Source organism: Amia ocellicauda, chromosome 5 (assembly GCF_036373705.1).
Source record: "Amia ocellicauda isolate fAmiCal2 chromosome 5, fAmiCal2.hap1, whole genome shotgun sequence".
NCBI classification, from domain to species: domain Eukaryota; kingdom Metazoa; phylum Chordata; class Actinopteri; order Amiiformes; family Amiidae; genus Amia; species Amia ocellicauda.
Window position 1 is genome coordinate 40,207,850 of NC_089854.1, and position 16,833 is coordinate 40,224,682.

The following is a 16,833-nucleotide window of genomic DNA, read 5'->3' on the forward strand; positions in this document are numbered from 1 at the left end:
ATCAGTCATTTCCAATCGAAGACCATTCTATTTAAATGAGACATTACTCTTTGACTCCTACTTGTTTTTGGAGTTATTTGGTTGCTCAGCTAATGGATTTAAAGTATTATTTAATAAATATGACAAGGTTCCTTATCATTTTCCTGGTTTGTCTGTTTTGCGCAAATAATGTATTTTATTGAAGCAGGAATTAATGGAGAGAAACATAATTTCCTTTTGTAGGGTACATTCTGAGCCTTGTAAAGAAAATGTAAATTGTAAATTAAAACCGATATTAAAGAACCAGAAACTAACAAAATATGTTACTAAATGTGATCCAAAGATCATTAATGGATGGCATTTGACAAGATACAGGCATGTGACACAAATGCAGTCCACCTGCTAATTGTCAAACTGTCAATATTCAAATCAATAGCCTTACCCTAGGACATCACTGGGGCAATACCTAACTGAAACCAAATGTTTACCGCACAGGCATATGCAAATTACTCAACTCATGTGACCCAGGAAAATGTACTACATGTATACTCAATAATAATAATAATAATAATAATAATAATAATAATAATAATAATAATAATAATACCAGGTTATATTAAAAGGGATTTTCTGATCCTTGAACTCAAATGGGTTGAAGAAGCCTAGCAATTAAGTTCAATATTAAGCAGAAGGAACAGTGGAGAAGTTATTAGGTATAGATACATAAAAACAGCAATACCAATGATTTCTTAAAGACAACAGCCAATATATTCTAACGTGTATTGTATTTAATGTGCCCAAGTTAAAGTTGTAATCATTGTTGTTCTGCTTCGGAAACACAGCTTCATCTGTAACACTATATATGAAGGAAATACGGGCCGTGTGCCGCTCAGCCACTTCTGTTACAGAGACTTGATACACAGTGTGGCTTTTTCTATCTACTTGATTGAAGCGGACGACTGATTCAATGCAAGTTACGCAAATGTATTATTAATTGCAACAGGAGAACTCATCATTCCCACTTACTTGCTTTTCTGTACTTGATGAATGAGTTGATTGAAGCTACTATGACAAGATTAGAAGCATTAAAACTGCCCGACTGGGTTTGCCTGTATCTAGTAAAGGACAAAAAGAAGTCTCTAGAAAAGTCTCTTTACATACTGTTTCAATTTGCCACAAGCCTAAAAATATTACTTTATTTAAATCACCATTGTCCTGCCCATGTGCAGCTGTACAATAAAATAATATAAAATGCATATTTGACCAAATTAAAGTAACAATTTCAGGTTATTGTTGCTGATTTCTACTGGTCAACCAGTGAAATATAAATAAAATATATGAACATTTTAACCACATAGAACAATATATGCAAGATTGTGATCGATCCAAAATAAAATATGACTTGCTTTTCAATAAAAACAAATATATTTGCTTAACTGAATATGTTGGAATAAAGCTGATGCATAATTCACATAATTAATGACTTAGGTACTATTAGCTATGATACATAATAGTCCCTGGTCCTGATTAATCTTTTATATTTCCTATGGGAGACAATGAACATGTGTCCTAATTCTTCTCACACACTGGGATCTATTTTAAATAGGGATTGATCTAGATATACTGCTCATCTTCAAATCTAATTCACAGCAGACACTGCACAGATCTAGTAAGCGAGAAAAACACTGGTTTGTATTTTAATTGCAAAAGCAAAACATTTACAAATAAGACAATATTCCTGAAGTCATCCACTTTGACCCGCAATGTTGTAATGTTATTGCCCAATATGTTGCAAAGGAAACAGAGACAACATAACATTTATGTAATGATTAAGCCACAGAGGTCAATGGGTGAATATGTTATTTAGTTGAGTTATAGCAGTGTTGTGATTGTATTTGTTTTTGACTCTGTATCTGTCTAATCAATCCAGCCTGAATCCATATGACAGGTTATGAATCTGTGGCTTTACATCTGTATGCCAAACAAGGGACCAGGCTCCGCAAATATGACAGTGCACTGACCGAACAGTGTTGCTATTTACTAAATTCTGGGATTAGCAAGACAATACAATGCTCTGCTTGTGGTAGGAATAAGACTGCTTTGTTTCATGGCAACAATGCATTGTTTTATTGTCTACCAGCTTGCAGAAAGAAAAGCCTTTTTGTGTTTTGAATTTGGGAGATAGGATGATGGTCAGACCAATTTTTAAACCATTGTAAGACCTCTAAGGATTATACCAGGACATTTATTTATTATCTGTTGGAAACTGGATTTTATATTAACAGATAGCCTGAAATACACAATCACTTAAAACAGGCGATGGTCCGTGTATTCTGTGGTGTGTTACTACTATTATTTCATTGATTTAAGAATATCACACCATTTTACTGTTTCGTATTTTCATTCAATAAACAAATGTTGATCAAATTGAATTAATTGGTCAGTTGGTAACGTACATAAGTGAAAGTGGGTCAAACCTGTCTGTAAAAGTGAGGACTTTTTTAAAATAATAAATGTAGAGCCACTACTGGTGTGATGACTGCAAAGTGATGGGGGAGTGTCATGGTGATGTGGTGTTGCCTGGTGTTTGATTCATTTGTAAAATAAGGAGATGCATGCCTTCCTTTGCTATGCTCTGAAGCTCCCTAGCAACCACAGATAATATGAGGACTGAGCCTTTGCTGGACATGAACATTCACTTGAATATGAAAGAATGACATGAAAATCGTTCATGTCCCAGCCATCGTGTGTTCTTTCTCACATTCTGAGGCTCAGCTTGGAAGATATAAAAATAAGCAAATGCATGTGTCTCAACCGGAGACACTTTGGTCTAACTTGCAGCAGGAACCACGGGAATGGCACTGACTGCTGCCCTCCACTATTCTGACTCTCGCCAGTGTTTAGTATTCCTGTTGAGACTTATAAATTATAAATCATCCCAAAATTAGCTTCACAATGTAAGAAAACAGCAAGAGTTTCAAACCACGAGTTTTGTAAGATAGCTAATTCATTAGTCATCATACTTAAGGTATCTTGGAAAAGTAAACCATAGATGTTTCTGGTGCAAATACTTACGGAATGATATCAGTAAAATACTTACTTTTTGACCTTGCTAAGTCTTATAGTTTGATTATTTTTAAATCGTGTTTTAAATCCATTGCCTCCCTTATTTGAATCTCATATAATACATTTTTATGAATGCAAATTGTAATAATTCACATGATATATATATAACACAAATCCTTGGAAAATCATGCTTCACATACAATCTTGAATCTGTCTGCAGTAAAGAAGACCCAGGATGAAGTCTTTGGTTATGATATGGTAGACAAATTTAGTAATAGCAATAGTTCTTGTGTCTCAGAATTAGCCAGAAGCTATCATTTACATAAAACATGACCCTTCCACTCTACTGGAGTGTGCAATCACAACATCACTTATGCAGCTGAAGCATAAATAATGAAAACTTGTTAAACATGGACAGGAAGGGAAAATATGCTGAATTGTAAGTATTTATTACAATTTCTTTTTGCATGAGAACTTTTTAAAGGATAGCCAAAAGTTAGCTAAGACAAAAGAAACACCCTACGTGTCTGCTCTATAAACAAGCTTCATGGGCAAGTAGTCTCTCATTTTGAAGTTTTAATACACCAGAACATCAATACCAGTCAAACTAGCCCTGCCTGTATTGCAAATCAGCCTGGAGGCAGTGTCATGGGGTTCAGTGTAATTAATTTAGATGCATTGAACAGACGTGTCACTCAGAAGGGAAGCTCGTGCAGCCTCATAATAAACGCATCACTGTGAATTCAGATTATTTTTACTTTCACATACCATATTTACAGTTGTAGCTGAAAATATTCACAAAATATCTGAAACAATGTCATTCTGTGATTCATTTAGTTTAGATTGGCAACTGTATGTCACTAGGGGTAAGGGCATCTTCTAATAAACACACAATAATAATACAAATAATATATGGTGTTGTTGTTATTAATACATATTGTTTATTAAAGCACACTTATTTAACAATCATATTTTTGAACACTGATTCACACCAGAAAAATCTGTAAAGATTGCAGTTGATTGTAACAGACAGGGTGTATGTAAACCGACACTCCATAGAAATCATTTGGAAATAATACAGCAATAATACGTTTAATGTAACCAAATCCATTAAGCAAAGTGATGGTTCAGGAAGTATATTCACTTAATCACACACAACAGGTACAAACACATTGCCTGCCTATTAGTAGTAATAAAAACAGTATTTAAACTCACCCAAAACTGCGACATCTGCCGTGTTTTTTTAATTCACCTCCACCTCTCTAGCCTCCACCTGCATCCTGGTTCCCATGTCAAGGGTCAAGGGCTGCTGTGCTGCCCCCTGCACGAACCTGTTCAAATGAATGAAATAGAAATGTGAGCTGAGGAAGGTGCAAATTAGTCAAGAAAGAGAGTAAAGGAGCAGGCCAAGTGCAATCAAGAAACAGGCCCCAAACAACACAAGGATTTTAAGAAAAAGGAAAAAGACTGATGGTAATTTCTCTAGAGATTACATTTCAATGTTTTGTCTATAGTAGCTGTCTCTCTCTCTTTTTAAACCCTAAGAATCTCCTGAACAGGCTGCAACACTAAGTACTAACGGATGGTAATAATTCGTTAATAAATGTTTTCTATAAATCTTCTATAATTTATTCTCAGAAAACAACAACAAGAAAGAAGTCAAACATAACATTTAATGCAAATTTCCTGCATAAAATGTATTTTTATTTAGCCAAAAAATGCTAATGAGCAAAAAATTTGTTAATGAGCAATTGATAAAACTGTGAATAAACATTCTCCCAGTTGTGTATTAGGCTGCAGAAATATATGATATCTACTTGTAGAACTGTATATATATTGTGAGTCATCGCAGCTTTTTTAAAGATTTTACCAGGGGGTTTATACGTAAATGCACAAGCTAAATGAGGAGGTCTCACTGGTAATCACATCTGAATATTAATAAAAGCGGGGCTTGCACCAGTAGCATTATGCAGCTCTAGGAGTTGGAACATAGAAGTGGGGAAATAAGAAAAGAGTAGATGTTTACTCTTGTAAGAATGTGGAATTCAAGTGGCAGAAATCCACAGAGAACATTGACTTGAGGCCTTCAAACCGCAAAAGAAAAAAAAGAATGAAATGGCAACAGTCTCTGTGTGTGAAACAAGTCACACTAACTCTAATCTGTGAATAGGATGGCACAAAATGGGCCCAAACAATGGGGACACACTCAAACAATGGACTGGATAGGGCGGTTAAACACATGACATCAGCGGAGGGGCCTGGTAAATCTCTCGGCATCAGACGTTTTTCCGCACAGAGATTTATCTGCCTGGCTGCTTTTGAAAGTGATCCTGCTGAGCAAGGCCTCCGAGGTTTAGACCCATCTAAACAGCGTTTCGGCTCCTAGAGAAAACATCGCATTGATAACAATGGCAACACTGATGCAGAGATGTAAGAGGGAGAGTGGTGACCTAATATTGGATCTCCACACTGTCCTTGTGGGAAGGTAGAAAAGGATGAATCGTTCAAATCTGTTACCAAAACATGACCTCATGACAAAATATCAGCTATCTTGTAACTATCTGCAAAGGGAAATGAATTAGAGGGAAACACAATTAACAACCAACTTTGAAAAGTTATTTATAACTCCAAAGACCGTGCAAGGTAATGTTCAGTTATGAGTCCAATATTATGTGATACAGTGTAAGATGGTTATGTTTTACCACCTCCATTCTGACTGTGTAATGTTACAGTTGAAATATAAAAAACAATGACAGTCACATATCCTAGCAATTGCATAACACCTCCCTGTAATCAAAATAAATAAATATACATACAATTAATACAATCCCCTAATTGTGTAGGCTGCTTGATATAATAATAATAATAATAATAATAATAATAATAATAATAATAATAATAATAATAATAATTTATTTAACAGTTATTGAGCAAGTGATCACCTTTTAGCAATTAATGAATCAAGAGTGCTTTACTAGATTTATTTTGCTCAATATCAAGAGCTCAGTATCTTTGAACCAATTAGCTCTTCATAAGTTCTGAAGCTTGTGTAAAAGATTGAACACAGTTACTGTTTTAGTCAGACACTGTTAATCCAATGGCCAAAACATTACTCTTGCAAATTACATTTAGTAAGAAACGTCTCAACATGTCATTACAAATTATGGTGCCATCTCGTGGAAATTATGGGTACTGAAGAATGTGTTCAAATAAATTGGTTTCATAATAACACATTTACTAATTATAATATAACACAGTCCTTACATTTTCCCTTATTTAAATTGATATTCAGTTTCAAATAGCCTTGGCTGGAGTTCAGAAGCAAAGAGTCAGTAATAGCATGAAGATTGAATTATCATAACAGTATGAAAGTTACTGAATCTTTTTCTCTTAAAATTCATATGATTTCAAGTGAGTGTTAATTAAACTACTTCGAGTAGGTGTTAATTAAAAAATATATAATTTCTTAAGAATATATTTATGTGATCTATGAGTTACAAAGTTCATGTTAGGGTTAAGGGCAGTTTTTTATTTGAGTTTAATTTCATATTAGAGTTTAGGTTAGGGTTCATACTACGAAATGTATTAGAGCTAGGGTTAGAGGCCTAGGGTTCATGTAAAGTGTTTCCTTGGCAGAGTTTTAGAGAGTTGGGCCCAGAATGCGGGCCTAGACCTTCTAGGCAGACTACACGTTGCAGAGAGTACTGGGGTTGAGAATAATCGAACGATCAGTTTGGATCTTATCAGGTGGAAAACAGATGATCCTATTGGGCAGAGCTGAAGGTCTATCTGGAAAGCTTTAGAGATAAGTGATGTGTGTTAACAAGGACACAATGAAAGTTTGCCAGTGTTGTGTTTACATTAGAAAGAATCAAGGGATCAAAGTAATCTTTCATACTGATAAAAACCTGGGGTCCTGCTAATTATTTTTTCAAGTAAACACACCTGATTGACCTTAAAATGCAATGTGGCCAAACCTCATCATTTTGATAAACAGATCAATTCCAGCGGTGCCTCTGATACATCACAAGGAGCTGCAGTGTATGTCTGCATTGAGAAAAGGAAGTATATATTTCAACCTATAATAAAATAAAACAAATATAGCATGTGTGATGCAAAACAGAGTCCATATCAGAGCAGTAGTCAAATTATAGATTGGGGTCTGAATTTGGAGAGGGAGTCTAGGGACATGAATAAATATGTATTGAACACCTAGCACATAGGGAACATTTTAAAAACAAAGCTAAAGAACAATGCTGATTGTAACAGCAGTTATTTTTAGTTCCTCCTGCTCATCTGCTCATGACACTGAATGTATTGTATTTTATCTTTAGAATGTATTTCTTAACAGATGCCCGTACCCAAGGTCACATACAATTTTGACACATTTTGGAGTAAATACAGTGCAAAATACAATAAGCATACCAACAAGTGCAAACATACCAGAAACCAGTCCCTGCTCAGGGTCAGGTAGACTATTACTCCACTTTAATTTTGTTATTTTGCAGCTGTGATGTTATTGAAGTGTTTGAAAGCATTTCACTATGGCCTCTGTTAGGAGAAACTGTTTGAGGAATTTCCATTGATCCTGTCCTGGGCGTGCTGGGGTAAAATATGGGAACTCCTCCCTTCTTTAGCCCTGCTGATACTTCTCTGTGTTTTCATTCCACTGATTATCATTTATGATTTCTCCCCAAGCCTTCCAATGCTTTCAAGTTTAAATCCACAGGAGCAGTACACAATGGCTTTGTGTATCACTTGGGAACTACTGGCTACATGTTGTCATCCCCACAAGGTTTTATGACATAAATATATTATAGCCTTTAATCAACAAAATCCAGAAAAACGCATTTCAAAAAAGTTATAAATTGATTTGCATGTTAATGAGGGAAATAAGTATTTGATCCCCTATCAATCAGCAAGATTTCTGGCTCCCAGGTGTCTTATACAGGTAACGAGCTGACATTAGGAGCACTCCCTTTAAGAGAGTGCTCCTAATCTCAGCTCGTTACCTGTATAAAAGACACCTGTCCACAGAAGCAATCAATCAATCAGATTCCAAACTCTCCACCATGGCCAAGACCAAAGAGCTGTCCAAGGATGTCAGGGACAAGATTGTAGACCTACACAAGGCTGGAATGGGCTACAAGACCATCGCCAAGCAGCTTGGTGAGAAGGTGACAACAGTTGGTGCGATTATTCGCAAATGGAAGAAACACAAAATAACTGTCAGTCTCCCTCGGTCTGGGGCTCCATGCAAGATCTCACCTCGTGGAGTTTCAATGATCATGAGAACGGTGAGGAATCAGCCCAGAACTACACGGGAGGATCTTGTTAATGATCTCAAGGCAGCTGGGACCATAGTCACCAAGAAAACAATTGGTAACGCACTACGCCGTGAAGGACTGAAATCCTGCAGCGCCCGCAAGGCCCCCCTGCTCAAGAAAGCACATGTACAGGCCCGTCTGAAGTTTGCCAATGAACATCTGAATGATTCAGAGGAGAACTGAGTGAAAGTGTTGTGGTCAGATGAGACCAAAATCGAGCTCTTTGGCATCAACTCAACTCGCCGTGTTTGGAGGAGGAGGAATGACCCCAAGAACACCATCCCCACCGTCAAACATGGAGGTGGAAACATTATGCTTTGGGTGTGTTTTTCTGCTAAGGGGACAGGACAACTGCACCGCATCAAAGGGACGATGGACGGGGCCATGTACCGTCAACTCTTGGGTGAGAACATCCTTCCCTCAGCCAGGGCATTGAAAATGGGTCATGGATGGGTATTCCAGCATGACAATGACCCAAAACACACAGCCAAGGCAACAAAGGAGTGGCTCAAGAAGAAGCACATTAAGGTCCTGGAGTGGCCTAGCCAGTCTCCAGACCTTAATCCCATAGAAAATCTGTGGAGGGAGCTGAAGGTTCGAGTTGCCAAACGTCAGCCTCGAAACCTTAATGACTTGGAGAGGATCTGCAAAGAGGAGTGGGACAAAATCCCTCCTGAGATGTGTGCAAACCTGGTGGCCAACTACAAGAAACGTCTGACCTCTGTGATTTCCAACAAGGGTTTTGCCACCAAGTACTAAGTCGAAGGGGTCAAATACTTATTTCCCTCATTAACATGCAAATCAATGTATAACTTTTTTTGAAATGTGTTTTTTTCTGGATTTTTTTGTTGTTATTCTGTCTCTCACTGTTAAAATACACCTACCATTAAAATTATAGACTGATCATTTCTTTGTCAGTGGGCAAATGTACAAATAGAGCAGGGGATCAAATACTTTTTCCCCTCACTGTATATTGTTTGCTGGAACTTGGAAGATCCTTGAAAAGAGGGAGGAGAAGGTGAAGAAGAGTTTGTGGAATTAGCAGACGACTCAAAGAGTGATTGAAAATAAGAGTGAGTGAGGAAGAAAATGTACAAAGGAGAGAATGATAGAGGTTGTAGGGAAGACTGTAGGGAATATTGTCTTTTGCCATTTCTTGTCAGTAGAACACAGCTTGGATCCAGGGCTGAGGAGGGGAGAGACAGGCAGGTCAAGAAGTGAAATTACAAAGATAATCAAGGGACAGGTGAAAAAGGAGAAAAAGGTTTACAAAGCACTACAAATCAAGTAATACAATAAACATAGATTACGATGGAGAAATACATAGGGACTGACAGCTTTCAGCTAAAATGTAGCCATAGGGCTATAGAAGGTAGGCTTTCTTAAAAAGGTGAGTTTTTGAAAGGTTTTTAAAAGAGATGAGAGTGCTTGTTTTATTTGTGAGGGGAGTGTGTTCCAGAGCCTGGGGGCCGAGCAGCTGAAGGCCCGGCCACCCATGGAAGAGAGATGGAATGGGGGGGTGACAAGGAGATTAGCAGAAGAGGAAAGGAGGGAGTGGGAAGGGGCATAAGCTGGGAGAAGGTCCGACAGGTAGGAAGGTGCCAGGTTATGAAGGGCTTTGTAAGTAAGGAAGAGCGACTTAAAGATGATACGGTAGTGCAGAGGGAGTCAATGTAAATGGATAAGGACTGGTGTGATATGTTCAAATTATCTAGTACAGGTGAGTATTCTGGCAGCAGAGTTCTGGACCAATTGTAGTCTATTAGTGAGTTTAGGGATACCAGTAAGGAGTGAAATGCACTAGTCCAATTGGGAAGTGACCAAGGCATGGATAAAGATTTCTGTGCTGGAGTGTGACAATGAAGGATGAAGCCTGGAGATGTTGTGGAGGTGGAAAAAAGATGTCCAGGTAATGGCTTTTATATGGGGTTCAAATGAGAGCATGCTGTCCAATATGACATCAAGGCTTTTGACTTGTGATGACAGTGGAACTGAAAAACCATAAATGTTAATACTAAGGTTGTGCTGTTTAGAAAGAATAGATTTAGAGCTGATAAGCATGACTTCTGTCTTGTTGCTGTTAAATTTGAGGAGGTTCGTGCTCATCCAGCTCCTAATGTCTTGAAGACAGTTAATTAGGGAAGTAGGAGGGAGGGGAATGGTGGGTTTGATGGAGATGTAAAGCTGCGTGTCATCAGCATAGCAGTGAAAATTGACTTTGTGATGACGCATAATCTTGCCCAGCGGTAGGAGGTAAATTATGAAAAGAAGTGGTCCCAACACTGACCCCTGGGGGACACCCTGTGAAACAGCTGCACACCCTGATCTGTATTTTTTAATTTGCACAAACTGTTGACGGTCAGTGAGGTAAGACGGAAACCAAGAGAGTGCAACACCCGTGACACCAACACCAGCCAAACGTTCTATGAGGAGTGCATGGGAAATGGTATCAAAGGCTGCACTCAAGTCAAGAAGGATGAGAATAGTGCTGCACAGAGAAGGTCATTGGTGATTTTTACTAAGGCTGTTTCAGTGCTATGGTTAGAGCGAAAACCAGACTGGAATAGTTCATAAAGGTTATTGGAGCTGAGATGGAGTTGAAGCTGAGTAGTCACAACCCGCTCAAGTGTTTTGGAAAGGAAGGAAAGGTTTGAGATGGGACGGAAGTTGTTCAGGTCATCAGGGTCAGCATTAATATTTTTAAGGATGGGAGTAACAGCAGCAACCTTAAGTGTGGAAGGTACAATGCCAGATGTCAGGGAGGAATTAATTATGCCAGTAATCAGAGGAGCAATTGCAGGCAGACAGGTTTTAACAAGGCTAGTGGGCATGGGGTCAAGTAGGCAAGTAGAAGATCTGGATCTACAGATAAGTTCAGTGATGGGAATGGTCAGTGATTAGAGTGAAATCAGAGAGACATGTAGTGTAGGCTAAGCTATGTGGTGTATTCATCCAAGACAGATTATCACCTGGGGTGCAAGGCAATTTTGACAGATATTGGTGGATGTCATGGATTATTGTGTGGAAAAAGTTAAGGAACTTGTTACATTGTTCAGGGGAGAGGTCAGAAGGGAAGTTGTTAGGTGGCTGAAGTAAAGGTTTTACTGTGGAAAAGAGGACATTTGAGTTATTTTTACCAGAATTAATGATGCTAGAGTAATATAGTGTCTTGGAAAGATTTGCAAAGTTCTTGTGAAAGAGGGTAAGGACCTCGTTAGCATGTAGGTGCAGGTAAACCAGTTCGTAAGGTGAAGTAAACAGGTGACTGAGGACAGGAGTCACGATCAGATGACTGGACGCGAGAAACAATATTCCACAACTGGATGTTTATTAATTCTCCTTGCAAATTACTGTTAATTGCTCATTTTAATTGCCCATGGTATCTCTGCATTGACGCATGGATGGTGTAGAAACGGCAAGGAAAGGAGAGGAGGTTTACAGAAATGGCATGAACTAAATGTTATAGCACAATGTGAACACTAGAAGGCAACATATTACAAGGTAAACAGACTTTCTGACACAGCCGCCCCCAGATTTGTATAACAAATTTGAAAAACAGGAGGAAAGTCTTAAACTATTTCTCAATGTCCTCATCGTCATCCTTGAGGGAAGGGAGATTAATCATTCTGGCCACAGGATGAACATAACTCCGGCCCAGAACTTGAATCTTGGTAGCCGACCATCTGATCCCTCATAGGCTTCTGTAACCTTACCAGTTGGCCAATATGCACAAAGTAACTGAGGGTCAGCAATCATGACAACCTGGCCAACTGTCAAATCCACGCAGTCTGCCTGCCAGTTCTGGTGGAGCTGGAGGTCTGGAAGGTGACATCTCAGGAATTTGGCCCAGAAGTGGTCGACGAGGATCTGGCTATGGCACCATCACTGTCGGCTAAGCAACTCATGTGATGGGAATACCACCTGAGGAATTGATGCATCTCGACATCCCATCAAAAGTACATTGGGCGTTATTGGATCAAGGTCAGCAATATCCGAAGACATGGACCCCAGTGGTTTTGAGTTAAGGATCCCTTCCACCTCAATTAGAATGGTATGCAGCACAGGTTCAGCAATGGTGCGATCACCAAGCACCACACGCAGAGAATTCTTTACTGACTTGATCTCCCGCTCCCAAGTCCCACCAAAATAATGGGCACTTGGTAGGTTGAATTTGAAGGTCACTTTCTGGTCAGCAAGCTGATGTTTAAGAGAAGGCTCCATGGCTTTAATACTCTCTTTCAGCTTGGCATCCCCACCACAGAAGTTGGTGCCCCGATCTGAAAGTATCTCAAAAGGCTTACCTCGGCGAGACACAAACCGTCGAAAGGCCATCAAGAATGCATAAGTGTTAAGGCTCTGTAGAAGATCTAGATGCATGCAAGAGGTGGTAAGGCACTTGAAGATTATTCCCCATTGTTTCTCCATCCTTCTGCCGACTTTAATGATAAATGGACCAAAGCAGTCAACTCCCGTAGACCAAAAGGGAGGTTTATAAAAACGTAAGCATGCCGGAGCATGCATGTAAATCAGCCTTCTTTGGCACCTCAGGGTTGGATCGCCATCTACGACATTGCATACAGTGATTCTGGTGTCATCGAATGGCCTCCGTACCACACAGGATCCAATATTTGCGTTGGATCTCAACAAAGTCTCTCATCGTAATCTTGTATGACAAGCTTAGTTATAGGATGGCTTGGGTCCAATACAATGGGATGTATCATGTCTGGATCCAAGCACTCCCCATGACGCAACCTACCACCCACTCTGATGAGTCCAAGGCTCTTGTCATACTCTGGGGAAAAAGTCATTAGACGACTGTTTGCAGGTATTTCCTTACCTGTCTGCAGGACTTTGAGCTCATCTGGAAAGTTATCTGCCTGAACGTGTTTGAGAAGAAGGATCTCAATCTCCACTTGATGTTCAGCTGTGTACTGAGTGCTCGAACCACTGTCAGCTGCCAGGTCATTCCATGTACTGAATTGACTAGGATCCGGTCTGTGATTAGGCTGCTGTACAGAAATATTTCCACAGAACATAGCCTTCTTCAGTTCAGCAGAGCCCTCTTCCCGCTCTTCCGAGGGCATCACTGGCCATGTCTCTGCTGGCTGAGATAGGAAAGGAGGACCATGTCTCCACCTGTTGGGCTGAGCCAACTCTAGCAAGAGCTTTCCTCTTGTTATTTCATCTGCAGGATTATTGGCTGTATCCACATAACGCCAACTCTTTATGTCAGTGAGATTCTGGATCTCTGATACACGAGTCCCTACGAACACCTTCTACAGGAATCAGAATTCAGCCAAGTAAGAATGGTAGTGGAATCACTCCATAAAGTCATCCATTGGATTTGTCAGTGTGAGCTCTGTGGAGAGCACTTGGGCATGGAGAGCTGACGCTTAGGATCTACATGAGATCTGGCCATAAGAAAGCTGACGTGGATGTGGTTGCAATCATCCTCAGTGCGCAGGTAAGCAACGGACCCATATACATGTTCAGAAGCGTCGCAGAACATGTGGAGATCTCTTCTTGCAGTTGGTGTGTCAGCACAAGGTGAGGTGTAGCACCTAGGGAGGGTAACTTGTTCCAGGTCTTTCAGCTCAGTTTCCCAAGCAAGCCATCATTCGAGCAGGATCATCCCACCCTCTCTCTGTGTTCCACAGGTCTTGGATATGCACTTTAGCTCTGGCAGTATACACCAATCAGCCATAACATTATGACCACTGACAGGTGAAGTGAATAACACTGATAATCTTGTTATCATGGCACCTGTCAGTGGGTCAGATATATTAGGCAGCAAGTGTACATTTTGTCCTCAAAGTTGATGTGTTAAAAGCAGGAAAAATGGGCAAGCGTAAGGATGTGACTTTGACAAGGGTTTCAAATTGTGATGGCTAGACGACTGGGTCACAGCATCTCCAAAACTGCAGCTCTTGTGGGGTGTTCCCGGTCTGCAGTGGTCAGTACCTATCAAAAGTGGTCCAAGGAAGGAAAAGCGGTGAACCGGCGACAGGGTCATGGGCGGCCAAGGCCCATTGATGCACGTGGGGAGTGAAGGCTGGCCCGTGTGGTCCGATCCAGCAGACGAGCTACTGCAGCTCAAATTGCTGAAAAAGTGAATGCTGGTTATGATAGAAAGGTGTCAGAACACACAGTGCATCGTAGCCACAGACCAGTCAGGGTGCCCTTGCTGCCCACTGTCCACTGCCGAAAGCGCCTACAATGGGCACGTGAGCATCAGAACTGGACCAATGGAAGAAGGTGGCCTGGTCTGATGAATCACGATTTCAAGGTGTTGACTTGGCCTCCAAATTCCCCAGATCTCAATCCAATCGAGCATCTGTGGGATGTGCTGGACAAACAAGTCCGATCCATGGAGGCCCCACCTCGCAACTTACAGGACTTACAGGATCTGCTGCTAATGTCTTGGTGCCAGATACCACAGCACACCTTCAGAGGTCTAGTGGAGTCCATGCCATAACAGATTAGGGCTGTTTTGGGACCTACACAATATTAGGCAGGTGGTCATAATGCTGATCGGTGTAAACCAGGCCAACATGAATCCAGTAGAAAATGTGTGGCCAAACTTGAAGATTGCAGTCTATCAACAAACCCCAATGAACTGGAAAGCTGGTAGAAACCTATCAAAAAAGACTCAAAGCAGTAATTGCTTCTACTTAGTACTTTACTGAAATAGGGGACTGAATACTTACGTATAACAGGGTTCATTGTGTACTTGAGCTCGTTTCAGTGATGCAATCCCTCTGAATTCAGTAGTGTATCAATCTCCCATGTCAGGAGAACGGTCTGATGCTCTACTGGGGGTGGATCTGTGTGGTGTGGTGTGGTAGAGCCTTAGAGGTTTGCCGGTTTGCACACATTACATATGCAATCATTCAGATTAAATGTATATATTTTCTTTGCATGTTTTGGTGACATTTAACCTCCGTAACATATAACAGTGGTAAAAAAGTGAATTAAAACAATTGGTTTACAGCATTTGTAATTCATAAAAAAGTGAAAATGTTGGTAGGGGGTAAATTAGCAGAATTAAAAACTGGATTACCTGGACCAGATGGTATATTTCCAATAGTACTTAAAGAAATGAGGGACATTATTTATAGACCTTTAACTAAAATATTCCAACAGACACAGGGGATGTGCCAACTGACTGGAAAACTGCTAATGTCATACCTATCCACAAGAAAGGGGACAAAACTGAGCCAGGAAATTACAGACCAATCAGTCTCACCTGCATTACTTGTAAAAAAATTGGAAAAATGATTAGACAGAAAATAGAGGAGCATCTTAATGAAACCATATTCTTGGAGATAGTCAACATGGGTTTAGACGAGGCAGATCATGTCTTACTAATTTATTATAATATTTTGAATATGCAACTGCAGCTGTAGATCATGTGAAAGCATATGATATGATATACTTAGATTTCCAAAAAGCTTTAGATAAGGTTCCACACCAAAGACTGGTCCTCAAATTGGAAGCTGTAGGCATTCAGGGTAATGTAAGTAGATGGATTATGAACTGGTTGATGTATAGGAAACAGAGGGTGTCGATTAGAGGAGTCGCTTCTAACTGGAGTGAGGTTGTTAGTGGAGTTCCACAGGGATCAGTACTAGGGCCTTTGCTTTTTCTAATCTATATTAATGATCTGGACTCTTGGATGCTTAGCAAACTTGTCAAATTTACTAAAATAGGTGGCTCAGCAGATACAATCTTGGCAGCACAGGCTGTTCAAAGGGACTTAGATAATATTCAGTTGTGGGCCGACACCTGGCAGATGAAATTCAATGTGGACAAGTGCAAGGTAACAAAAATGTCCACTATAATTACTCTATGGGAGGAATAGAACTAGATGAAGTAACACATGAGAAAGACCTAGGAGTCTATGTGGACTCCTCACTTTCTCCATCCAAACAATGTGGGGAAGCAATAAAAAAGGCAAACAGAATGCTAGGGTATATTGTCAAAAGTGTAGAATTGAGAACAAGGGCAGTAATGTTAAAGCACTAGTTAGAGCTCATCTGGATACTGTGTTCAGTTCTGGGCTCCACACTTCAAGAATGATATCGCTGCTCTAGAGGCAGTTCAGAGGAGAGCAAGCAGACTCATTCCAGGTTTAAAGGGAATGTCCTACTGAGAGACTGAGGAACTGAAACTTTTCAGAGGAGACTACATGGGGACTTGATTCAAGTCTTCAAAATCATGAAAGGCATCGACCACATCAAACCAGAGGAGCTTTTCCAGATCAGCAGGGACACACGCAACTGGGGACACAAATGGAAATTGGGCTTCAAGGCATTCAAGATGGAAAACAGGAGACACTTCTTCACACAGAGAGTCGTCACAATCTGGAACAAACTCCCCAGCGATGTGGTTGAAGCTGAAAATTTGAGAACATTTAAAAATAGACTGGATAGGATCCTTGGATCATTTAGTTACTAATGGA